Below are 26,194 nucleotides of genomic sequence, written 5' to 3' on the forward strand. Positions count from 1 at the left end.
GCGCGCGCGTACGCGCGCAGACGAGCTTATACAGGGAACCAGCTGTCTTCTGCTTCGGGGACCAGTGCACGAGCGGCGCGGGCGGGGCGCGCGAGCCCGAGCCCGCGGACGAGCGCTCTCTCCTTATTGGTTCCTATCAGAAGTGGGCGGGGCGAAGGCGGGACCTGGAGGAGCCTGAGGCGCTTCCCCATTGGTCCAAACGGGAGGGTTGGGGCGGGGCAGTTAGCAGCTTAGGCTGCGCGTTCTCCTGAGAGAGAGGGCGGGGTGGAAGGTTTCGATTAGTTGTCGCCGCCGCTGGGGAAGGTAAAGCGGCGACGGCGGCCTCGGGAGCTGTGGGACCCTGGCAGGAGGTGGGGATCTCGGCGGGGTGAGTAGACGCGCCGCCACCCGCCCGCCAAGCCTACTTGTCCTCATTCGGCCCCGCGCCCACCCAGCTTCTCCTGAGAGAGGGGACCCACCCGGTCCCCCCGGGCAGACGTGAGACGGGGAGGTGGCGCGGGTCCCCCCAGAATGGGGCGACGCGGCGAGGGCACCCCAATCTGGAGTGGCTCCTCCTCAGCGCCCCATTGCGCCGCTGGAGGGGCTTCCCCGGCGAGGAGCTGGGGATGTATTTTGGGGTGTAGAGAGACGGGAGGGTGTGAGGAGGGGCGGCGGGTCGAGGCCGCCCCGTGGGGCTCCCCTCAGCGGCGGGTCTGCTGCATCCCCGCCCCGCCGGCCCCGCGGCCCGAGCTCCCCAGGGCTTGCGGCGAGGGAAGCCCCTTCCCGCCGGCGCTGAGGAGGAGCCTGCGCGCCGGAGCCCCCCGCCCGAGTTCCGTGGGAGTCCGGGACCCGCCGGGGACTGCGAGCTGCGGCCCCGGCCCTGCTGACCTTGGTCGCCTGCGAGGGTGGGCGAGCGACCCTCCGCCTGCCCCGCGGTTCCTCCAGCTTCCCCCGAACAAGTTTCAGGCGTCGTTATGAAGTTCAAGACTAGCATAGTGGGGAGAAGCAGAAATTGGCCCCTTCCCAGACCTTCGTACCCTTTGGACCCTCATAGAAATTAAATCCTGGGGTTTGGAACCATTTCCCAGAACGAACAGGTTCTTCTCGCATTGAGACGTTCTGTGCCCACGTTGGGGGAAAAAATAACCTGAACATATTTCAGTGTAAAGGCAGATCTTCTTTGAGGGTTTTGTTTTTCGCTTCACTTGAGTGTTAAAGCACAGATGCCTGAAAAAGAAAAGCCTGACCTTAGTATCTCCACAGTGAGATTAGACGGATGCTGTGATATTTAAGTAGTTGCAGATCAGTGTTCTGTTAACACAATCTATTTTAATTGACTGAAATTTAAGCTGATTTTAGAAAGTATTGCAGACACGGAATAATTTCTTTCCGTGCATCTGAATTAGGTTTGTTTGGATGTAATGGTTTATGTAGTTAATGTAAAGGATTACACAAATTAATTTGTCCGGGAGCATTTGACCGAAACAGGAGACATAAATATGTATAGAATAGAATTATTGCTTTAGGTAACATCTGCTGGAACATTTCCAGGTTGTTCCTTTCTTGCTGTAGGGTTACAAAAGAAGGCATCTTTACCGAGGCTATTCGGAATTATTTGTGAATGACATTTAGGTGTAAATTTGTTTTTAATTTCTTTAAGTGTTTTAAAATATTTTATTCATAAAATGTGAAGAGTTGAAGGGGGGGTAGTATAATCTTACATTTAACAACCCAGTTACGATCATTAATAATACATTGTTTAAAAAGATGTGCCTGTTTTCGACAACATGATAGTTGAGTACCTTAGCAATCCTTTTAATTTCTTTATTAAGAGTACTATTTTAGGTTTGAGCATTTTTGGCGTTGACACTGGAACGGGAGTAAGGAAGCCTGCAGCAGTATTACCAGTTTGACACCACCAGTGGGTGTTTCTGTTGACAAATGCAGAGAAGAGAACATTTGGGAAGGAAATCTTTTTTCTAAGGGTGGGGGGTGGGCGAGTGGGGGACGGAGCCAGAAGAGAGAAGCTGTAGAAGAACTAAAGCTGCCAGCACAGTGTATGCTGAGCATTTCACAAGTACAAGGAAACCTAATTAGGATAAAAAAAATTCAGTTTGACTGTATTAAATAATAGAGCTCCAAAAGAGGCATGCTAAATAAAGTTAATCATTACAAGAGTGTTAAATAATCTACCATTTCAGAGGGGTTGGAGGGTCTTCAACTGTCAAATCCCTTTGAATTGTCTTGCCTTTTAACCTAATCAATGCAAGGATTAATTTGATATATATGTATATATAGAAAACAGTTTAGTATTCTAATTTTGCTTATTTAGCAAGTTTTCTGAGCCTAATTTTTTTAAAAACAAAATTTGGTATATCAAAAAAAAATAATTAGAGGGACTTCCCTGGCGGTCCAGTGGGTAAGACTCTGCGCTCCCAATGCAGGGGGCCCGGGTTCGATCCCTTGTCAGGGTACTAGATCCCACATGCTGTAACGAAAGATCCCCCGAGCCACAACTAAGACCCGGCGCAGCCAAATAAATAAATATTTTTTAAAAATTAGAAATAAGCATTCTTTCTCCAGAGAGGATTCCTTTTTTTTTTTCCTGCTCAGATTTATAATTTATTCATGATTTAGGGGTTTGTGGTAGGGATTTTTTACCCCTTTATCTCAGGTTTTTGATTTTCTACTTATGCAAGTTCCCTGGGCTAAATGTGCCATTATTTTCATTGTAATTTTCTTGGAGTCATTTAAATCAGAGTGTGGTATCGACAGTATTCCCTGGGGTTTTAAAAGAAAAGGCTCCCATTGAGGGAAATTGCAGGGCCATCTCGCATAGATGAGTAATAGAAGGTTGACTGATTGCGAATCAGATGTATTCTGTTCCAAATGTGCTGCATGGAGTTAAGGCAGTCTCATTTAATAACAACCAGATTTTACTTGGTATTTCTGCTTTGAAGGTGCGGTATTGTTACAAAACGAAATACAGAGGTGGAGACATTTCGTCAAGTATGCCTTCCCACCGCCGCCCGCACCCACCCCCCAGCCTTGCTTCACCACTGTGTCTTAAGAATCTGTGAGAGACGCTTTCAACAATAGTTGCATTGTTGGAAATGACAGTGGCTTCTGTTGCAGAAATTCAACTTTTCATTTTGATTTATGTTTCAAGTTAATTTATGGTAGAAAATTCCAGTGTATCTGAGAATATGGCTGTGGAATTTGTAAGGAGGTGAGCAGAGAAAAGAAGCCTTCTTCAGTGTGTCTGTTAAAAGTTCACCTTTTTTTTCCCCTTTTTATTTTGATAACTTTGGTGGTTATCTCCTTTATTTCTAATACATGTTAGAGGGTATGTTAACATAGTACTTCATTTTTGGCTGTTAGTGTGGGGATATGACTTTTTCATGTAATAAATTGATGTCAAGTAATAACAGAAGGCATTTAAGAACAAACGAATCCACATACTTAGATCCAAAATGTGAGGGGAATCCTTTAGGTAACGCTTAATTTTGGTACAAGAATAGCAGAATTCGAAGTATTAAGTCACTTTTTAAGTAGAAAAGACTGTTTACTCAGAATTTGATAATTTTAGTTTCTAAAGTTTTAATTTTTGGCAACATTGAATTTCTTGATAGAGACAGAGGTCGAACCTCAGAGGTTCTTATCATCTGATGATGAAGTCAGTTGGGTCACATATTTCAACTTGAGAAAATAATGTAATTGAAAGACTATATTTAAACTTTCTGTTTGGGAGGGTTTTCCAATTTACTTTCTATCTTAAATTCAACATTAGAACTCTTTTGTTGGCGATGCATCACTTACTTTAGTGTTTGGATTTAAATTCTTGATAGTTTCTAGAATGTTTCCTTTATATAGAGCAGTGCTTGGAAGACTGGATTATTCAAAGATCTGGCCTCATTTCTCATTCAAGTTTGTACAGTTACTTCTTAATACTGTGTGATATGAACTTGGGTACAATTCTGTCAGTGGGAAATGAAAGCTGTGAGTGAGGACCTTCCACCTAAAGAGCCTGCTAACATTTAGACAATTCAGATTTGGGAATTAACAGAAAATTATTTATTAGGTTAAAAGGACTTAACCCATTCAAGTCTTTGGAATTGATTGTCAGCATCTTGAATTAAGCTCTTAGAAACATTTGTGTTTGAGATAGTTCTCATTAGGGTCAAGTTTTGGGTGTGGTCTCTTTTGGGCAGTCTTCTCTATAATAATTAAATTCTAATATTCTATTTATTCAGCCTTACTGAATACCAGGTACTATGGCAAATAATTTATTTGCATGAATATATGTGTGTATGTGTGTTCTCACAACATTCCTGTGAGGTAGATGTTTTTCTTATTTCCCGTATACACTTGACCAAATGGGCTGAGGGAGAGAAAATATTTTACCCAGATTACCTAGCTAGTCAGTAGCTGAGGCAAAACTTCCATTGAAACCGGTATGACTTGAACATGTGCTCTTCAAAACTATGCTTTCTGCTTCTCTTTAGAAATCTGATTTCCCAAACATGTTTTGAGCTCCTACTGTACATCACTCCTGGGGTGGTTACTGGAGGTATAAATATGCCTCCTGGAGTTCATAGGCTACATTGGCAAGGCTGCCTGACCTTTAGTCACATGGGAGGCTGGACTCAGATCCATCAGCACTGATGGATAGGACAACTGCAAGTTCAGACTTTTCTAAGAGGGTCATTAGTTCTGTTTCTTCATAAATGAAGGTTGTACATAATTATTTACACTCAAATGAGGTAGCTGTTTCTAATTAACCACTTGGTATTTCATGTTTCTTCATGTTCCATTTTAACTTTTGACTGACTTTGATTAAATTTGCTACACTAATAAAGGCTGTGAAGATATTCCTTGAATTCAATTTTGTGGTTTAGATGCACTCTTGAAGTAAAATGGCAGCCATTACAATCTGCAGATGGGTATCTCTTTTGTAATTGTAATGACTTCAGTAAAATAAAATTTGGAGGTGAAGTCTACAGAGATATGTTATTGATGTTGCTTAACACTATGTAGGAGTTGCAGTCTGACAAAATTTTTCTACTTGCAAGTAGAATTTTCTGTTACTTATAGCCTCTTATGGGTGTGTGTGTTTTTAAACAAGACCCATCCTTAAGAGAGCTACAGTTGCTTAGCCCAAAGGAAACCCCAGAGGTCCGTGTTAGGGAGGAAAAGGACTTAACATCTTATTCTGTAATTGGTGAGAATCACTTTTGCCAGTTATTAAAGTTAGAAAGGAGTGATGAATATTGTAGAGCCTCAGGGCTGGAAATCACCTCGGCCAAAGCAGGACAGTTGTTCTACCAAGATGGGAGCTATACAGAAGTGCTGTGGATTTCTTTACCAAGTATGGGTTTTGAATATGCATTTTTAACAGTTTTATTGAGGTATACTTTACATACCATAAAATTCATGTTTTAACCGTACCATTCATTGATTTTTTTTTTTTTTGTAGATTTATGGAGTTGTGTAACCATCACTACAATCCAATTTTAGAACATTTCCATCACCCCAAAAAGATCTCACCGGCCAACACGCATTTTTTTAACCTTACTTACTTGCTTCCACCTAGATCCTTTTATCATTAGACACTTGTAAACGAAATCATGTAGATCTTAAAAGATATGTCTTTTAAAAATACCTTCTTACATGTATTACAATTTCTTAGCACTTTTTGTATATTCAAAAGTTTTTGCCTAAACATAATATGTAGCAGAATATAAAGGACAGTACTGCAACTGCCATCCATTACCTTGTCTTTGTGGTTTTGATTTGATTCTGTTTTGATCTTTTTTAAACTAGCAAATAAAATACAGTGCTCTTAGTGATATGTTGGAAAAGCAGAAATAAGAAATCAAGGTAAAAGTAATATAATTATTGGGCAAGAAAAAATTCCTTTAGGATTTAAGACCAAGGGCAAAATAATTGGTTTTCTTGATTTTAAGCCAATAACATTGTGCATTTTATTGTTTGAGCTCTAATCCCCCTTGAGAGATCCATGCCTACGGTGCATGCCAGAGAGCAGGCTTCATTAAATTCAGGTATGCAAACGCATTGTCTACTTTTTGCAGTACTTCAGACTGGATTGTTGGGAGATTTAGAAATAGTTTAACCTGCAAGGTACTGTAGCTGCTTTTCCCTGCCTGCATCGTTTTTTTTTAGTTACCCTGAAGGGTAGGCAGGGGAGTTAAAACTCCCTTGGGAACGAGTTGTACAGGATGGGATGAATTCCACCCGTTTGGTTCCCAGGTGCTCTTTGCTCCCTGTTCTGCATGTGTAGATGGACACTGCTGATAGGATAGCTTGGGGATGTTATTTTTTGGGTACACATAATAGAGGAATGCAGTTGTTTGGTTGGAAGTAAAGTGTTTTGGAAACAAACTTTCATTGCTTTTAGATGAACATTTCTCTATGGAAAGTGACACTTACAAGTGCCAGGCAGGTAAATCAATACCTCCTTGTGTGGTAGGTTGTGTCTGGATTTTTTTAAAAAATAAATTTATTTATTTATTTATTTTTGGCTGTGTTGGGTTTTCCTTGCTGCGCGCGGGCTTTCTGTAGTTGATGCGAGCGGGGGCTACTCTTTGTTGTGGTGCGCCGGCTTCTTATTGTGGTGGCTTCTCTTGTTGTGGAGCACAGGCTCTAAACGTGTGGGCTTCAGTAGTTGTGGCACACGGGCTCAGTAGTTGTGGCTCACGGGCTCTAGAGCACAGGCTCAGTAGTTGTGGCGCACGGGCTTAGTTGCTCCACGGCATGTGGGATCTTCCCAGACCAGGGCTTGAACCCCTGTCCTCTGCATCGGCAGGCGGATTCTTAACCACTGCATGACCAGGGAAGCCTGTGTTTGGATTTTTAATAACAAACAGAAAGGACACAGCAGTGCTCTGATAATAATAGTTTACTGTAAATTCAGTCATAACTGGCTTGAAATAATTTTACTTTGAAAAAAAACCTGTTTAATTGCTATGGCTATGTGATTCTGTTGTTACTTTGTGTTCTTTGTTAAGAGAAAGGTCTAATATCAAATAGCAACAAATGAAGAGCTTTCTGACTTTGATTTAGAGGGAAATAGTGATTTCGAAAGTAACAACTTTGGTTTCTGGAAGTTAGTTAACAAAACATATGGATGAATACATTATGTTTTTTGCTTGTTTGTTTTTAAGACTGCTTTAAATTATTTTAGGTAAGTTGCAGTGTTAGATCTCAGTTTTAGATTTGGTACTATGCTTAAAGATTAGGTTCTTGGCAGTGTAAGATCATATTATGATAATCAGATTAAGCGCGCACACACACACACACACACACACACACACACACACACGCGTGAGGAAGATGTGGCAGATAAAAAATGGTGATAAGTAACAGCTGAAGAACAACTTACTGACTTGGATTTGCCCAATTACCCTGATATTGGCCAAGAGTAGTAGAAACTAGTTTCCTGATGAATAGAATCTTTCAGAGATTACGAAAGCTGGTTCAGATGTGACACATCCTAGAATTTATCCACAAACTCCACCCTGGTTTGTGAGCCAATGGTGGATGTTTTAACTTTAATCGCTAGTAATTATTACTGGTAATATTACCACTAAAATTTAAGATTAGCATTGCAAACGAAAAGAAAAAGTTTTATTTTAATTGTTAGTAATTGAAAATAGTTGAGGTAGAACAAAAACTAATTTTGTGCAAATTGGTGTTTCATAATTTGTTATTTCTTTTTAAAGTAACCTGTCCTATATCCTGAGAATCTGTCCTTCATTTAGCAAATACTTATTGAGTGTCTACGGTGTACCAAACTGTGATAGAGGCTGGATAGAGTGATACATCAAAGGGAAGTAGGCCCTCAAAGAATTTATAGGCTTGAAATGGAGGCAGAGGAGAAGTACCAGGCGCTAACAGGGTAGGGGGATCTGCCATGTGGGGAGCAGGTAGGAAGGGCACGCTGAGGAGGTAACATTAAGTGGGACCTGAAGGATGAGAAGGGCATGGTTTAGTTGGGGAAATAAGTTTTCGTGGCAGAAAGTGCAAATGCCCTCAGGCAAGTTGAGAGAAATAGAGGCTTTTGAAAAACCGAACCTTTTAAAGAACTGAAAGAAATCCGAAATGGCTGGAAAGTAGAGAAGCAGGTGATGACGCAGAAGTAGGCAGGGGCCAGGTCTTGAAAAGGCTTAGTAGGCCATCTGCTGGGTTTTTGAACTTGTCCTAAGTCTCCTGGGAAGCTATTGAAGGTTTTAAGCAGAAATGTGACATGAAATGAAATGCCGCAAAAAACAAGAGTTTTAGCTCAATGGAACCTTGATGATTTACCAAAAAGGTCATAATCCCTGCAAGGTAAAATATTCTTTCCTCATCTCATTAAAAATTTTGCAACTGCCTTCTTGGTTGATTGTCATTTGTGATACTCTTTTCATTGTTTTTATAGAAACTACCTTCAGTTTTCTAAAGGCTCCTTCTTTTATCCTTCACCAGTCTGTTAACCTTATATAGGAATGTCATTTCTATTTATAACTGAGTTAAAATTTTTTTCTAACAGTTTTAGCTCTCTTCCATATTTAAACTTAAAACTCTTCACTGGTTTTTTTTTCCCCCAGACATCTTTAATCTGCTCAAGGTTTTAATGTAACATTTCATTAAATATCAATATTAAATTTGCTTTATTCTTTTCTTTCCCTAAATACAGTGTCTTATGTCTAGTTTAATATTTGTCAGCATTTATGCTATTTCATATTTTATGAAATCTCATTTGAGCACGTACAGTGTTTTTAGAGAATTTTGTTAATAATGTTTAGAATCACTAATCTTTCGCAGGAGTACCATTTTCAAATCTGGTTCACATTCTGTGGTTTTACCATCTTTTATATTAAACTAGTCTCTGTTGAGCTTCTTACTTTCAAGTGAGCTTATGTATATAAAAGTGCTCCACAGGTTTTACTTTATATATCCTGATTTGTTTCTTTCTCCTTCTACAGTATGTATCCCTACATGCTCAGTTCATTTTTGGAAATCTTCAGCCACGCTAAGTTTTTCTTGCTTTGATGACTGAACAAGCATTCATTCAGGGCTTCCTTGGTGTAAAGTGGTTAGTTTGTGTCAGTATAGAATGCCATTGTGCACTTCCCCTCCATGTATACAAAGAATAACCACAGCATCACCTCCTTCTTCAAATATTTCCTTTGAAATCTACATTTTGATGCAGTCTCTAACTTAGCTCACTTTGGCCTTGAGTTCTGAGGCTTTTCTGAACCATTTTATACCTGCTCTGTATTCTTTCCTTGTTGATTTTTTTTTTTTTCCTTGTGCTGGTAACTTGAAGAATTTACAGTGGTTTTGTGTCGTTACTATTTTCACTTCCTATCCAGCCCAGGACATTTATTTTTAAAGAGTTGCCTCATTTTAGAGTTTGATGTTTTTGTGCTAGTGGTTTCTCTGCCATCCACAGTGACTGCCCTTGATTTGGAGTTGTGCTTTCCAGTCTTGTCCCTCTGTGCAGGGTTGGTAAAGGAAGGCCATACTTGTCTTTCTTTGACTAACTTTATGATGAGGTGATGATTTGGGTATCTTGGTGTCACTGTGATGGTAGGTGGTGGAGATACAAAGCCAAACTGTGGTGTTGTGCCCTTTTATGGAGTTTGTATTCCAGCAGAAGAGGCCAAAAGCAATGACTAAAGAACAGGATGATATGTACATTTAGATGGAAACACAGGGTGCTGGTACTGTAGGCCAGAAGAGGTGCACTTAACGCAGACCTAAGGGGACTGGGGAAAGTAATGATTCCTGAGCATTTGTGAAGAGTCTTAAAGGAGGCCCAGAATGTCAGGTGGAGGGAAGGGGTTTTCTGGTAGAAGGTGTATTCAAACACACGGATCTAAAAGCATATAAAGCTGGGTGAATAGCAAGAAATGACGTGGATTTATATATTGCATGCCTTGCTTTGATGCTTTGACCCCAGCGACATCCCAGGACCTTGGTTTTCTTTCTTTATGGCCATTTGGCTTTTTTCTGTTCATTTTCACTTTTACCTGAGAGTATACATAGGAAATAAAGCCAGGAGTTTAAATAGGGGTGGACCTTTGGTAAAATGGATAAGCAGATGGTATCAGTTTTCTACTGTAAGCTCCCTGGAGGCATTGAGTGTTGCCTGTTGTCGCCTGAGCATCTAGTGCATTGCCTGGCACAGAGGAAATGCTCAGTAAATATTTCTCTTATGAAAGGTGCCTTTTTTCCTGACCCCCATCTCCTCCTGTCAATGCCTTTTTCCTTGTTTAGTGGTTTCTCTTCTCTGTCAGTTACCTGTCTAGTGGATCTTCCTCTCTGCTCGTCCTATAGACGTGCTTGTCCTGTAGGTCTAGTCACTGGTCTCGGACATAGTTGTGTTATAATTGGATCCGTGTTGATGTATAACTAGGTGCTAATGGCTCCCTCTGTGAGACTCCTCAAACTTCTGTCAACATTTACAGTGTGGTAGATGAAGGGGAAGCCGAAGTTTATAAATATAAGAATGATATTTCTTTGAATTTTTTCATGATTTGTTGCATGAATTCATAGAAGTGCTGAGTTCTGTTCCATAATAAGCTCTTGTGTGTGTGTGCATATGTGTGTTTGTATATATCTGCATTGTACTTTACTTAACATTAAACAAAACCAACATTCTGTGAAGATGTTTGCTTATTTATTATGTGGCTTCACCCCCAACCCCCATCACTGCTTAGGTCCCTCAGATTGGGAAGCTAGTTTTAAATGTGTTACCACATTGAGGTAAAATATGTGTCTTACAGAAAGGCTCTCTAGGATGCAATGATTTCACCAAAGAATCTACCGTACACTAACAGTTGGTTAGTTAGATGGAGGGCTTTTAAAAAAATTATTTATTTTATTTTTAGATGCTGTAGTAGACTTTTAAGTATCCTCTCTACATTTTGGTAATTTCTCATATTATAGGTCCCACTTTCCCAGAAAACTCATCCCCAGTCTCTTTTACAGCTAGGATACAGGCTTGTGACCTAGGTTTGACCAGTCATTTACACAGAGTGAGACTTGTATATAGAAGTGAGCATTGTGAGGTGGCCATCATGTGTAGTTGAATTGATGACCTGGTGATCATGTTGACAGAGGTGTTTGGTGGGGGCAGAGCTTATGGAATTCAGTCTCAAGTGGTGTTGGTGCTCAGCGGTGATAATCATTTTTGTTTGTTTTTTTTGTTTGTTTTTATCTCCCTATTCTCTGATCATCTGGAATTTGTGTTAGATGTCTTATATTAACTTTGGAATATTTTCAGCCATTATCTCTCCAAATATTTCTTTTGTCCCATTCTCTCTTCTATTTCTGTGATTCCAGTTACCAGTATGTTAGAACCTTTGATATTGTCCCACACCTCTTGAATGTCCTGTTTTGTTTTGTTCTGTTTTTCACTCTTTTTTCTCAGTGTTTTCGGTCAGGGTAATTTCTACTGACATCTTCAAGTTCACTGATTCTTTCCCTGACTGAGTTGAGTCTACTGAAGAGCCCATTGAAGGCATTCTTCATTTTTCTTAACTGTATTTTTAATTTTTAGCACTTTCATTGTATTCTTTCTTATAGTTTCCATCTCTCTGCTGAGTTACCAATCTGATTTTTCATGTTGCCCTTTTGGGTTAGAGCTCGAAACATGTTACTCATAGTATTTTAACTTTGATTCTAGATATTTCCAACATCTGATTCTGCGTCTAGTTCTGACATGTTCTTTGTCTTTTCTGAGTGTTGTTTTTTCTCTGCTTTTTGTTATGCCTTGTGATTTTTTTTTATTGTAACACTGACTTATTTTGTAGAACAGTAGAAACTGAGGTGCAAAAATTTTTTTTCACTTTGAAAGCAGTCACTGTTTAAAAACTGACCAGATTACAAAAATAATCATGGTAGATACCTTAGTTTATCCTTCTAATAAGCCTGTTGATCTGGTCTTCCCTGTTGCCAGCATCTCTACATTCTAATGGGTGGTCTTTTTCTTCGTTCCGCCTCATGGAGAAGACAGTTTGAAGGGCCACGGGAAGTTGTTTGCTTCTTTGAAACGTTTTCCAACAGTATAGATCACGTGAATCAGATCCTCCATGCAGATAATGCCATATTTACAAAGAGATCCAGCAATCAACACGTTATCTGTCAGGGCAATTCACTTGTTGATTTTGCCATAACCATGCTTGTAGATCAATTCATTTACTGACTTCAGGTTTGGATACCCCCATGCAATATATGGTTCCACAATTCTCAGCATGTTAATTGAAGCCTGTTGAGCTTCACATGGGTGCCATTGAAGATCTGACGGAGGTGGAGAAGCCGCAACACCTTTTGGACCTTTGGGCTCACGCCACTGATATCTCTGATCCTGATGACAAATGCCAATTTGGGCTCTGCAGGTACATAGAAGTTGCTGGCTTTTCTTGTCATCCTCACTATTCAAATCTCAGTTCTGTACATCTGCCTGTATTCCTTGTGATAGTGCTTAGCTTTTTCATAGATAAGCTTCCTCCTTGCCTTTCAAAGCATCTTCTGGGCATACTTCTTTCTCAGGCTCTTGATCTTAAGCTCTGCGAAATTCTTTTGCATTTTCTTAAGGGTTTCTGGCACAGCAGGAACCTTTTTTTAATTCTCTCTTGCACCCTCCATGGTTCTAGCTGGGAAAGAGCTGAGGTGCATAATTTTCATGTCTGTAAATGGGCACATCTTTCCCTGTGCTAGGCCTTTGGTTCAGGAATTTGAGTTAATCTAGTTTGGAGTTGGGCTGGTTTTAAGTTTGGTTGTTGCTGTGGTTACTCTCAGTATACCTCAGGCTTCAAATTCTCTGATTAGGGTGGGAGTTGGTTTATTTTATTGTGTCGGGTCTTCCTTCAGGACTGTGACTTAGGGTCTCCTTACATGCTCTTGATCTCCTCCTGTCCCTCTGCCAGTGGTATTATGCTGTTTCCTTGTTATTGGAAGTAGGTTAGCTTAGAGGTGGGGAGTGATGGTGGGGTGTGGTCTTTTGTTCTGATGAAACCTCAGGCTTAGGCCTGCATCAACGTCCCAAGGTCATGCCCGTCCCAAGGTCATGCCCGTACCCTAGCTATTGTTGTGGGCTCAGTGTGGAGTCCTGCCCCTCTCCCAGAGTAGGGTGCCCACCCCTTCCTCCGGCTGTAGTGAGTTTTCACCAGTGCTTTAAGGGTAGAAGCACTTATTGGCCTTTCTTTCACAGATAAAGGTTTTTCTTCCCTAGTGGACGTGGGAGGGAAGGATCTGGGTGTACATCTTGCTCCTGAGACACTGCTGCAGTTCCCTTCCCTCAAGTCTGCATCACAGTGGGCACTCCTCAGGGCTCTTTCTGTGAGTGCTTGGTGGCGTTGGTGAAGGAAGATCCTGCAGAAGGCTGGGGTCTCCCCTATTTCTGTGACCTCCATGGGTTTCACACTGTTCCTTCAGCAAGCCACATCGGGCTTCAGCAAGCAATATCGATTTGCTTTTTATTCTAGCTGAACTCTTGTCAGTGGCCACTTGCAGTCTACCCTAGGTGAGCACAAGGTTGTCTCCTCTCTCCTAGCAGGCCCTTCCTCTCCGAAGATTTTGAGCCAGTTGGTTGTTCTCTGATGGCTTTCAAGAAAGTCATGAATTTGAAATTAGTACAGCTCTTTTTTATTGTAAGGGCGGGCAGCTCCGTTCCTTCCAGCTTTCTTATTCCAGGATGGAAGACAGAAGTTTGGTTACCCTTAGAATTTTAACATGCGCATTTAACTAAGTCAAAGATTACTTATTATTCCTATCCTCCCAAATAAGACAGAGATTTTAGAATGGCTTACTTTTGAACCCTCATCCCCTCTTCCATGTTAGTTATTTATGCTTTGGTTTTGTCTTGTTGAAACCACCTTAAGTTTGTGAAATAGTGAATATTTACTCATCAACATGTTTTCAGTTTTCTTTGCTCACCATTCTTTATTCACCCCATTTCTTCCTTTTGGGTTTAGTTTTCTTCTTTATAAAGAATGTTCTTAAGTAGTTCTTTCACTAAAGGCCTATTAGTAGTAAACATGGTCTTGGTGTTTCTGAAAGTGTCTTTACTTCACTTTTTCTCTTGAATGATTGTTGAGCTGGATACAGAATTTATGTTGACAATTGATAATGTTATTCTCTTGTCTTTTGACAAGTTTTGTTTGTTAATGAGAAGGCTTTAGTCAGTTCAGGTGTAATTTCTTTGTAGGTAAGTAATTATCTTTTCTTTTGGGCTACCTTTAAGATTTTTTCCTTGTTTTTGACCTTTTGCAGTTTCTTTGCGATACCTCTAGATGTGGATTTGTTTTTATTTTTCCTGCTTTTTATTGGTGTACACCATCAGCCTGAAAACTCATGACGCCTTAAATTGTGGGAAAAAATTTTAGCCATTATCTTTTAAAAGAATGCTTCTCCATTTTCCATTTCTGGAACCCTTATCGAGATATATGTTGGAGTTTTTCATTGTGTTGCTTAAAGTTTCTTTAATATTTTCTGTTTTTACTTCTGGGTGATTTCCTGACATCTACCTTACAATTCACTAATTTCTGTTTAGCTGTGTCTAGTCTATTGGTTAATCCATTTATTGAAAATTTTCACTGAAAACATTTGACTATATTTTTAAATGTAAAAATTTCTGTGTTTTCTTTCAAGTCTACTTTTAAATTTTCATAAGGACATTTTCTTTTCTTTGAACATTTAAAAATATAGTTATGTTTGTCTCCTTTGGATTATTTTCTTAGCTGTAGTTCTTGAGAAATGAAATCTTCCATTTGTCTTCCCTCCAAGTTTTTCTTATTTCTTTGTGTGGTTTGCAACATTTGACAATTTGGGAATTGTTTGCCTGTGCCTGGCTTGTGGGATGCTCCTTTGGATAGTTTTGCATTTGTCTCTCATGGGACCCTTTGAGTTCACTGCTCCTGGAGAGGTTTTGATCTGTTCTCAGGTGATGGGTTTCTGACATCTGGAGAATGATGTGAATTTGGACTTCATATCTGTGGTAGAGCAAAGACTTTGGTTTTCCGTTTTGCTTTGCTCACTCCTACACACAGCCCTGGGCTGCTGTGTGTAGCTTTTCTTTTTTCTTATTTACCCAAGGGCAACCCTTTGTATTTCATAGCTTTATGTTGACGGTTCACTTCCAGCTTCTTTCTCATGCACAGACTTGAGGTATCTCCAGTTTCCTGGTCTCATAATCATTTGAGTTTGCAGCCCTTGGTTTAGAGGGCAGGAGTGAGCAGGCCTTTGTCCTATGAAGAATCTCATTTAATAAGGTCTTGTCTTTGCAGCCACTCCTTTCTATTTTACTGTTCCTGTAGGCCAGGAAGTAGTTTATCCAGTTAAGAACCAGGAAGTAGTTGCAACAACAGGCATCCTCTAACTTGAACAGATTATTTACTGAAAGTTCATTTACATATCACTTATGTTCATCACAGTTCTCATTATCTGATAGGAACTATGTTATTTTTAAAAAATGGGTTACCTTCCCAGGTACCCCTCAGGAGTCTAGTCTTTCCATGATGCAGTTGAAATTCGTATAGACTTGTGAGCTCTTTGGGACTGTAATCAGTACATAGGTGATTTCTGTGGGGAGATGCATTTTAACATTCTCAGAGCAAGAAGGGAGTATGTGGTTTCCAAACTCTGTTGGTCTTCTCTGGGGTGACCTGCCAGGACTGGTCCCCATTAACTGTTACAAACCCTAGCCACTGTTCTCAAGCCTGCCACTAAATCATCACCACGCATACTCAGCACATAACCTCGTCTCCGCTCCGTTGAGAATATCGAGGGCCTTCTGGCTGATTTTCTCCAGTTTCTGGCACCATCTGTAAATTTATCACTCCCTGTCTCCTTAGAGCTGCCCTTGCCCCTGTCTCTGAGAATGAGGTGCTTCTGCTGCTGTTTGAGGCCAGTTCCTTGCCCCGTGCCTTCAGCTTTGGTGCCGCTGCTTTGGCAGTCTTTTTTCATCAGTTATTCCCCCTCTTTCTCCCCATCCTGTATCCCAGTGGTTCTCAACTGGGAGTGACTTTGCCCCCCAGGGGACATTTGGCAATGTCTGGAAACGTTTTTGGTTGTCACAACTGGCGTGGTGGTATGTGTGCCACTGGCACCTAATGGGTAGAGAGGCCAGGGATGCTGCTAAACACTTTACAATGCACAGCATAGCCCCCAACAGCAAAGAATGACCTGGTTCAAACTGTCAGTGGTGCTGAGGATCAGTAACCTTGCTCTATCCTTAGAGTCTCCCTTTTGATTTTTTAATTTTTCTCTGCCCATTATCTTATTCCTAAGGTTCTCGTCCTAGAAAACCTTCCCTGAACCAGTTGTCCACTCCTCTCTTAGCTACCTAACCTCTCTTCCCTTCCTTCTCTAAACATCTGGGTGTGGTCTATACATAGTCTATCCATTTCTCATCCACTTCTCACACTTCAGCTCGATCTCTGACTTCCCAGTCTCACATTACTTAAACTGTTTTTGCTGAGATCTCCCGTAACGTCTTGTTTGTTGCGTCTAGTGGATTCATTCAGTCCTAATTTTACTTGACATTTCTGTTGCACCTGACACTGTTAGTCACTGTCTCCTTGAAGCAGTGTGTTTCCTTTGCATCCTTGTTCTCCATGTCTTTCTCTTACACTTTTTTCTCTGCATTCTCTGTGGGCTTGTCTCGATCCACTTACTCCGTACACACTACTGTTACTTGGGCTTGACTTCTTGGCCAAGTATTATCCTAGGTCATTGTCTCAGTTACACCCAGAGTTTCAGTTCTACTTACATGCAGATGTATTTCTAAATTTCTAAATTCTTTCCTGTTTTTTCACTATATGCCTTCAGACTCATTCTTAATAACCTGCTGGAAAGCTACACCTGACTATTCTACAGGAACCTTATACTCAGGATGTCTAATATGAAGTACAGCATACTTTCCTCAAACTTGCTCTTCCTCCTTAATTAAAAAAAAAAAACAAAACTCTGTTAATGGTTCCACTATCCACCGAGGCTCCTAAGGTGGATAGTTGGGTCTTATCCAACTCAGATATATTATCTACAGTTGCTAGTATGATATAAAACATGATTTTGATCATGAAACTGATCTGCTTGAAAGCCTGCAGTGGTGCTCTGTTGCTGACAAGAGAAGGAGAAAGTTAGGAGAAAGTCTGATTTCCTTTTATCTGGCTCATCAGGCTCTCCTTGGTGTGTTCTCTGCATGCCTACCTCTCCAGCCGCACGTCCTTTCCTTCTTTGCCTCAAACACTGCGCTCTCCAGCATGTAGAGTTCTCCATAAAATTGTTTCAAACTTGGTATCTTTGCTTATGCTGTCTCCTTTGTGTGGAACGCAGCGTCTACTGTAGACTGTGTGGGTTGCTAGCTCTCTGGTTGGTGGGACTCCCTATTCCTCATGGAAGCTGCAGTTAATTGACATCTTTCCCTACTTCTCTGGCCTCAGTGTTACTGAGGAGTATTCCTTGTCTGAACCATCATTTTGGAGAGCCACGACTGGGTAAATGCTGGCATCAGTCCTACTGAAAGAAGATAGGGAGTGGGCACAGGTAGAGGTGTTTCACAGCTCTTCAGTTATGTGGTTTACTATTAAGCCATTTCTTTTCTTAGTCCCAGTCTTAACCTTCTTCATAGCTCCTTGGAATTCCTCACAGATCTGTCTGCTGTGAGCCCTCCTATATTCTCAGGGCTGCTCTGGGTTTATTTTTATATTTCTTTTGCCTATTTCAGGGGGTTTTAGGGTGGGAGGAAAGGTAAACGCATGTGTCTGGTTAGCCATTTTAAAGCAGAACTACAGTGCCTTATACTACATGTGGTTTCTCATTTTTCTCTGTTGTAGACATCATGGCAAAGAATGTCCTTTTTTTTTTTTTTAATTTTCATTTTAATTTTTGTCCACACCCCGTGGCTTGTGATCTTAGTTCCCCGACCAGGGATTGAACCTGCGCCCTCCGCAGTGAAAACGCAGCGTCCTAACCACTGGACCGCCAGGGAATTCCCGAATGTTTTTTAAAGTGAATTCTTGTGTACATCTTTGATCCTTTTCTTAGGACACTAGTCTTTTCTTAGGACACTAGTCTTTTTTTTTTTTTTGTAAAATATTTATTTATTTAGGCTGTGCTGGATCTTAGTTGTGGCACGCGGGATCTTTGTTGCGGCATGCAGGATCTTTTTTTTAGTTGCAGTGTGCGGACTTGTTAGTTGCGGCATGCATGTGGGATCTAGTTCCCCAACCTGGGATCGAACCCAGTCCCCCTGCATTGGGAGTGCGGAGTCTTACCCACTGGACCACTAGGGAGGTCCCTGGAACACTAGTCTTATATCCCCCCTCGAGGATCACCGGGGGTGATGATAGATGACACTGATGGGAGTGTGCCATACCTGTGAAGGGTGTACAGGGAACACTGCTGGTTCACCTAAAGGAAAGGTTGCAAGTTAAAAATGTTTATTATTTTGGCCATTCTGGTCTGCAATATTGTTTTTTGTTGGATTTAAAAAATTACTTGTAAGATTAAATATTTACAAAATTTATTATTTTGGTCATTTGTATTTTTCTGTGTACATTTTCTTTTCATGTTAATAAATTTTTTTTTTAAATACTCTTGTAGTGTTCACTCGATTCTTTCCCTTTAACATGAAATGAGCAAATGCTGCCAAATGTAAGGTCCATTGCTCATTTTTTTTTTTTTTTTAGTTTGAATTTGTTATGATCTGATTCTTCGAAAATGAAAATCCACTCCTGGTTTTGTGGTTTAATACCTCACAAGGTGGCTGTGAAAATTAAATGAAATAACATCGATGAGGTGCCCAACACAGTAGTTGGTATGTAATAGGCAGCAGTAAATATTAGTTCCTTTTGTGCAGTCTTTCTCCTTTGTCAGATTATTAAAATAACTGCAGTACAACATACCTGAGAGAGAGGGAAAGAAAGAAATCATCATATGTATTTACTGAACCCTTGTTAAATGAAGGGCAGTAAGCCAAATACCTTGAGGGATGCAGAGATGTTTAAGCAGCTTCCTGTCCAGGGGTAAACATTAGCTTACTATACATATCTTTACCTTTCTAGGCTTTTTTTTTTTTTTAAACCATGCTCTTCCAAAAACCTTTCGATCTTTAAACTGTGTTATTTTATTTAAGCACAGAACACTTTAAAGGTTGGTGTGCCACATTTAATCCATTACGTTTCTGGGAGAATAGTTATTAGCTCCATTTTATACGTGGGGGCCCTGAAGGGTGTTCTGCCCAGCTTCTGGCTGGGGTAAAAATAGGATATGTTGGGATGTAGAAGAATGCTAACGACTGTATTTCCAGCCTCAGGAAGTGCCGAATAAATATTTGTTGAATGAATGAATCATCTTTTATTAAATGATATGTTAAGCCCACTCCTAAATCGCATCTCTGCTTCTTACTGTTTTACTTTTCCCCTTTTATATTTTATGCTGTGAAAGTGGTTAAATCAGCTTTAAAATTCAATGGTTGGTACACAAGACATTGCAAGTTGGAAGACAAATGCTACTCTGTTTTAGTCGTAATGAAAAAAGGCTTTGAGAGGAGGAGATTCTGTGCTGATCTGATTTATTTTTCCAATTTAATTTTTTGCCCTGGTGCTGATTCTTTGCAAGACCACCTTTCTGGTTCCTGTAACAGCTACAAGGGGCTTCCCAAGTTTGGGGCTAGGGTAAATGGCCCAATTCGTTGCACTCTAAGGATGACTCTGCTGTTAACAGTCAGGTTTTTCATATAATCTCTAGTAAAGAAGGAAAAATTAGCAATTATAGTTAGGCTCTGGAGATTTGAGGGGGACACTTTTTAATGGATGAACTAGCAGATATACAAACTTTAATGGAATAAGTGATTAACATCTCAGAGTTTGCTATGTATTTAGCTTTCTGTAGTTGGTTGGCTTGGATAGTGAAATAAGGGTTCTTAGTAAAAATGATAAGACCCTGGAAAGGATTGGTGGTGGGACGTCCATGGACTTACTGCAGAGTAGTGTTAACACATGCATCTTCTTCACTCTGCACATGGAATATTCCATGTATTTATTTATTTATTTGACATCTTTATTGGAGTATAATTGCTTTACAATGTTGTGTTAGTTTCTGCTGTATAACAAAGTGAATCAGCTACATGTATACATGTATCCCATATCCCCTCCCTCTTGCGTCTCCCTCCCACCCTCCCTATCCCACCCGTCTAGGGGATCACAAAGCACTGAGCTGATCTCCCTGTGCTATGCGGCTGCTTCCCACTAGCTATCTATTTTACATTTGGTAGTGTATATATGTCCATGCCACTCTCTCACTTCGCCCCAGCTTACCCTTCCCCCTCCCCGTGTCCTCAAGTCCATTCTCTACGTCTGCATCTTTATTCGTTTCCTGCCCCTAGGTTCATCAGAACCATTTTTTTTTTTTAGATTCCATATATATGTGTTAGCACATGGTATTTGTTTTTCTCCTTCTGACTTACTTCACTCTGTATGACAGACTCTAGGTTCATCCAGCTCACTACAAATAACTCAATTTCGTTTCGTTTTATGGCTGAGTAATAAATATTCCATTGTATATATGTGCCGCATCTTCTTTATCCCTTCATCTGTCGATGGACACTTAGGTTGCTTCCATGTCCTGGCTATTGTAAACAGTGCTGCAATGAACATTGTGGTACATGACTCTTTTTGAATTATGGTTTTCTCAGGGTATATGCCCAGTAGTGGGATTGCTGGGTCATGTGGTAGTTCTATTTTTAGTTTTTTAAGGAATCTCCATACTGTTCTCCATAGTGGCTGTATCAATTTACATTCCCACCAACAGTGCAAGAGGGTTCCCTTTTCTCCACACCCTCTCCAGCATTTATTGTTTGTAGATTTGAACACTCCATTTAGTCTTAAGCTTGCTAAATTCATTTATTTTTACAAATTTTATGGATAGACCTGTTCATCGCATTTTTGGTTTTCCCACTCCATTTTTCTACTTAGGATGCATTCAGTGAGGCTTACAGACAACTATTGTCTTGTAAAATAATGTCATAGGTAAAAATATGCCTTTGGGGGTTGAAAAAAACCTTGGTTTGATTCTGGCCTTGATACTTCCTAGCTGTGTGACCAGGGACAAGGTACTAATGACTCTGGAACTGTTTTCTTATCTTTTAAAAGTATTAGGATTAAATGTGATAACGTATGTAAAAATACTTAGCATCGCGCCAATGTATGGACGTGCTCCAAAAGCGTGGTTTTAAGCCCTGTGGCTTATCTGTTAAGGATATAGCATAATGGCTAAGTATGGGGATTCTGGAGCTTGACTGCCTGGGTTTGATCCAGTTCTGCCATTTACTGGCTCTTAGTCTCCTTATTGGTAAAATGAAGTTTCTGGTAGTAAAGGACCATAAAGGGTTCTTGTGAGGATGAAACAAATTAATGTAAATAAAGCTGCTAGATCAGTGCTTAGCACAAAAGTGCTATTTATTTTAACTGTTGTTATTTTATCACATTTGAAAACCCGGTAGGCCACCAGATTTTATTTGAAATATTTTGTTCTACTGGAATTTTTTGCTTCTCTTTATGATTTCAAACTCCATGAGAGCAGGGCCTGGTCTGTTTTGTTCATTACTGTATTGCTAACATCTGGTATAGTGACTGCCATAGAGCAGTGGTCCACAACCTTTTTGGCACCAGGGACCAGTTTTGTGGAAGACAGTTTTTCCATGGGTGGGGTGGGGGGATGGTTCAGGCGGTAATGTGAGCGATGGGGGGGATGGTTCAGATGGGGGGGATGTTTGAGGTGGTAATGTGTAATGCAAGTGATGGGGAGCGATGGGGAGCGCCTTTGCTCGCTTGCCCGCCACTCACCTCCTGCTGTGCGGCCCAGTTCCTAACAGGCCGTGGACCAGGGGCTTGGGGACCCCTGGCATAGAGTACTTATTCAGTAAACATTTGTGGAATGAATGAATAAATGGATGATGAATGTTCCATTTTCCTTGAATTGTGTTTGCCAATATTCTAACTCAAGTAGTTTTTTCATTGTTAAGTCCCTGTTTAAAAAAAAGAAATGTGTAATAAGACTTGTATAAGTTCCCAGTGTTTACAGATTGAAATCCAAGTTTCTTAGCTTTGCATTAAAAAACCTATGGAATCTAACTGTACCCAGGTTTCTTTTCTTTTAGAATGTGGAGTTTTGACCAGATATCTTTTTCTATCACATTTCAAGTGTATGAATCTCTGGGATGTGAATTAATTCACTGCATTGTTGCGATACCCAGTCACTGCAGTGGTAAACATAAGAGCACTTTGCAAGTTATACAATATTACTATCATCATTATTTATAGTAATCCTCAAGTGTTTTTAGTCCAGTTTTGCTGGAATATGCCCACCCCTTTTGCTCAGTCAACTGTAACCCCACCCATTTTTCCAGACCTAGTTCAAATCATCTTTCTTGTGTGAAACACAACCTCCCCACTCTAAAACAAGCACTCTTTTCTTTGAACATTTATAGCCACTGTGATCTGTATAGTTCATTTGGTAATCATGCATCTGAATCAGTTAATCTTGCCCTGTTGTCTTTTTTTTTTTTTTAAACATCTTTATTGAAGTATAATTGCCTTACAATGGTGTGTTAGCTTCTGCTTTATAACAAAGTGAATCAGTTATACACATACAATATGTTCCCATATCTCTTCCCTCTTGTATCTCCCTCCCTCCCACCCTCCCCATCCCACCCCTCTAGGTGGTCACAAAGCACCGAGCTGATCTCCCTGTGCTATGTGGCTGCTTCCCACTAGCTAGCTATTTTACATTTGGTAGTGTATATATGTCCATGCCACTCTCTTACCCTGTCGACACTCTCTTACCCTGTCTGCCCTGTTGTCTTGATGTATTAACTAGGATCTTGAAATGTTTAACTCTTAATGAAACCAGTAAGTTTATTGAACACCTGTATTACCCTTATGTCCGGGCACAGAGTTTTCATGTATTAATTTGGGTTTTCACAATTGAATTGTAAGATGCTGTTAAAACATAAACTGAGGCATGTAAAATTTTTGAGAGAAAAAAATCAATTTGAACTGGACAGTGCCAAGCAGGGAGTGTTAGGAGTGCTTGGCTGACAGGAGTCAGGGAAAAGTTTTATACAGAGAAGGTGTGGTGGCAAAGAAAGGAAATTATTTGATTGCCTGTAGCTTAAAGCCTAGTTGGCTGTCTGTGATTGGCTGTCCCTAGGTTTTGATTTCATAAACTTGAGGCATTTACAGGCTTAGGTTTTGCCTACAGAGGCCACCAAGGCATTAGAGCCATCTCAGTCTAATAGCCTCCTTGTTTCATTAATTTAACACTACTTTAAGAACGAAGACTATGATATGTACTTCCTGGTTTCATGAATGATTCCTTTATTTTTAAAATTTTTATCTATTTATTTATTTGGCTGCATTGGGTCTTAGTTGTGGCATGCGGGATCTTTTTGTTGTGGCGGGTGGGCTCTTAGTTGTGGTGCGTGGCCTTCTCTCTAGTTGCGACGCTTGGGTTTCTCTCTAGTTGTGGCATGCGGGTTTTTTCTTCTCTGGTTGTGGCGCGTGTGCTCCAGGGCACGTGGGCTCTAGAGTGCGTGGGCTCTGTAGTTTGTGGCATGCGGGCTCTCTAGTTGAGGCGTGCGAGCTCAGTAGTTGTGGCGTGCTGTGGCACGTGGGCTTAGTTGCCCCGCGGCATGTGGGATCTTAGTTCCCAGACCAGGGATCCAACCCACGTCCCCTGCATTGGAAGGCGGATTCTTTACCACTGGACCACCAGGGAAGTCCCTGAATGATTCCTTTATACATAACAAAACGTGGCATTGGGTGATTACATAGTTGATGTTTCATTAATGTTAAAATCGAGTTGCAAATATCATTCTCCTTTTCAGAACCAGTCTAGCATTTGTGATACTTGGATTTTTGTTAATATTGGTTCATATTTATATTTTCCTCTTTAGTTTGTTTTCAAATACGTTGACTTATTTCTTACTTATTTCTCCTCCACCAAGGTAGAAATGCTATCTTTCCTTAAATTGTTTACCTTGAATTTTCACGGATCCTTTTGGACAACTACCATTTCTCTCATATGTTATCTTTGTAAGATCTATCTCTGCAGTAATTTACTGAGGTCATTTAGTTTTACTTTTTGAACATCAAGATCAAAAGAAAAAATGTTAATAGAATTTTCATTATCCATAACGAATTTGGTTTTTAAAAGTGGTTTGAGGTTCAAACCAATAGCAGTCTAGCACCAGTTGAGGCTATTTTGAAGAGGCAGTTAATACTCCTGGGGTTTTCTGAAAGAGGTGGCCTTTGTACAGAGACTTTAGTAAGTGTTGGCAAGGTGTTTCTGGTGGGAACCCCCTTATTTGGTGGATTGAAGTCAATTATTGGAAAGTTAATTTTAAAAATTATTAAAGTTCTGAGCGATAAGAATGCACATACAACAGAAATATTTTGCCATAAAGCATGTTTCCTTGCCAGTATTTTGATGTAGGGCCAAGGCTTTTTTTTGAGTATGGATCAGCTGACTGAAGTTCTGTGTCATCTCTCTTGTAGGAATCCGTCCTGTCTGTGCAGTAGGTCCAGTTTTGATTTCTTGAAAGTGGAGCAATAATTTAGACAATTTATGAAACCATTTAGTGCAGGATTATAGATTTTAGCAGATTTTTTCCTCCTTTTAATATTTTCTAACTCAGATCTAATTTGACAGCCACATTTTTAAAGTGACATCATTTTTATTGAATCTTGCCATAGCATCCAACCTAATTTTCACAGAACTATAACCTTCTTTTAATTGGCTTACGTACTGTTTAGTTGAAAACCATATCATGGTTACCACAAGAGGAGTGGACAAATATCAGCAGTTTTGGGGAAGAAGTGCAAGTGACTTCTGGATGCCAGGCATGCAGCTCAATTTAAGGGAGCAGAAGTGTGAAGCTGAACTAAACAGTTACCTATTAGCCAGAAACATTTTGTACTGTAGGCATCAGCTGGTCTGTTTTACAAAGGTAATGAGGAGTTGGTAACTGTTAGGTCTGTTAAGTGACATGCTGGAGGCCAATAGGGCTTGAGTGCACAGAGCAAATGAACTTTTGTAGTGCCTTTCATACTTTTCAAAAAGTCCATTTTCCATCAATAACATGCTTTTTTTTTTTTTAACAATATAACAGAGATAACTGAATTACTCAGAGTGCTTGGAGAAAATCACTCTGTTCAAATAAGATTGCCGTGAAGCCTCTTCCCCAAGTAGTTTCCCCCTTTTCCTAGACATAGGTAGTTTCTACCTCTTCTGGGCCTTTAAAACACCTCACATATACCTTTTTGCATTTCTCACATGTGGTTAATTCACCTACCTGTTCTCTTCTATAAGCTCTTCCTGCAATGAGCTTCTGTACAGCATGTCTGATCCATAGTTGGTGCCCAACAAATTGAATAAAAGAGAAGTTGTGGCCATTTAAACAGATGATACAACCCAATCTCCCTGAGATGTGGTTTTCACTGATGTGCCATAGAAAGTAAGCCATCATTATCTATAAATAAAGTCCGGAAAAGATTTTAGTATAGTTATATTCAGTTGAGTGTATTATATTCTATGTGTCCAAGATACTGTGTTATGGCTACAAAGGTACTGAGTTTAATAATACATGGTTCTTGCTGGAGAGGATGTGGAGAAAAGGGAACCCTCCTGCACTGTTGGGGGTAATGTAAGTTGGTGCAGCCACCGTGGAGAACAGTATGGAGGTTCCTTAAAAAACTAAAAATAGAATTACCATATGATTCAGCAATCCTACTTCTGGGCATATACCTGGACAAAACTATAACTCAAAAAGATACATGCACACCTATGTTCATAGCAGCGCTATTTACAATAGCCAAGACATGGAAACAACCAAATGTCCATTGACAGATGAATGGATAAAGAAGATGTGGTGTACATATATATATATACAATGGAATACTACTCAGCCATAAAAAAGAATGAAATAATGCCATTTGCAGCAACATGGATGGACCTAGAGATTATCATACTAAGTGAAGTAAGTCAGAAAGACAAATACTGTATGATATCACTTATATGTGGAATCTAAAATATGACACAAATGAACCTATCTATGAAACAGAAACAGACTCACAGACATAGAGAACAAACTTGTGGTTGCCGTGGGGGAGGGATGAATTGGGAGTTTGGGATTAGCAAATGC

General features: G+C 40.2%; 1 protein-coding gene and 1 pseudogene across 2 annotated transcripts in view; one reads left to right on the forward strand and one right to left on the reverse strand.

Annotated features, from left to right (window-relative positions):
- The first annotated feature begins 276 nt into the window (after positions 1 to 276).
- CDKL5 (cyclin dependent kinase like 5) overlaps positions 277 to 26,194 on the forward strand; it is a 192,650-nt gene continuing 166,732 nt past the window's right edge. Inside the window, exon 1 of one of the 2 annotated variants that reach the window (XM_036840690.1) lies at positions 277 to 367. The gene's annotated coding sequence lies outside the window, so the exon portion shown is untranslated. The remainder of the gene's footprint in view (positions 368 to 26,194) is intronic. The other variant, XM_036840691.1, reaches the window with a different exon arrangement.
- Positions 11,838 to 12,636, reverse strand: LOC118889071 (annotated as a pseudogene).

Source organism: Balaenoptera musculus, chromosome X (genome assembly GCF_009873245.2).
Source record: "Balaenoptera musculus isolate JJ_BM4_2016_0621 chromosome X, mBalMus1.pri.v3, whole genome shotgun sequence".
NCBI classification, from domain to species: Eukaryota; Metazoa; Chordata; class Mammalia; order Artiodactyla; family Balaenopteridae; genus Balaenoptera; species Balaenoptera musculus.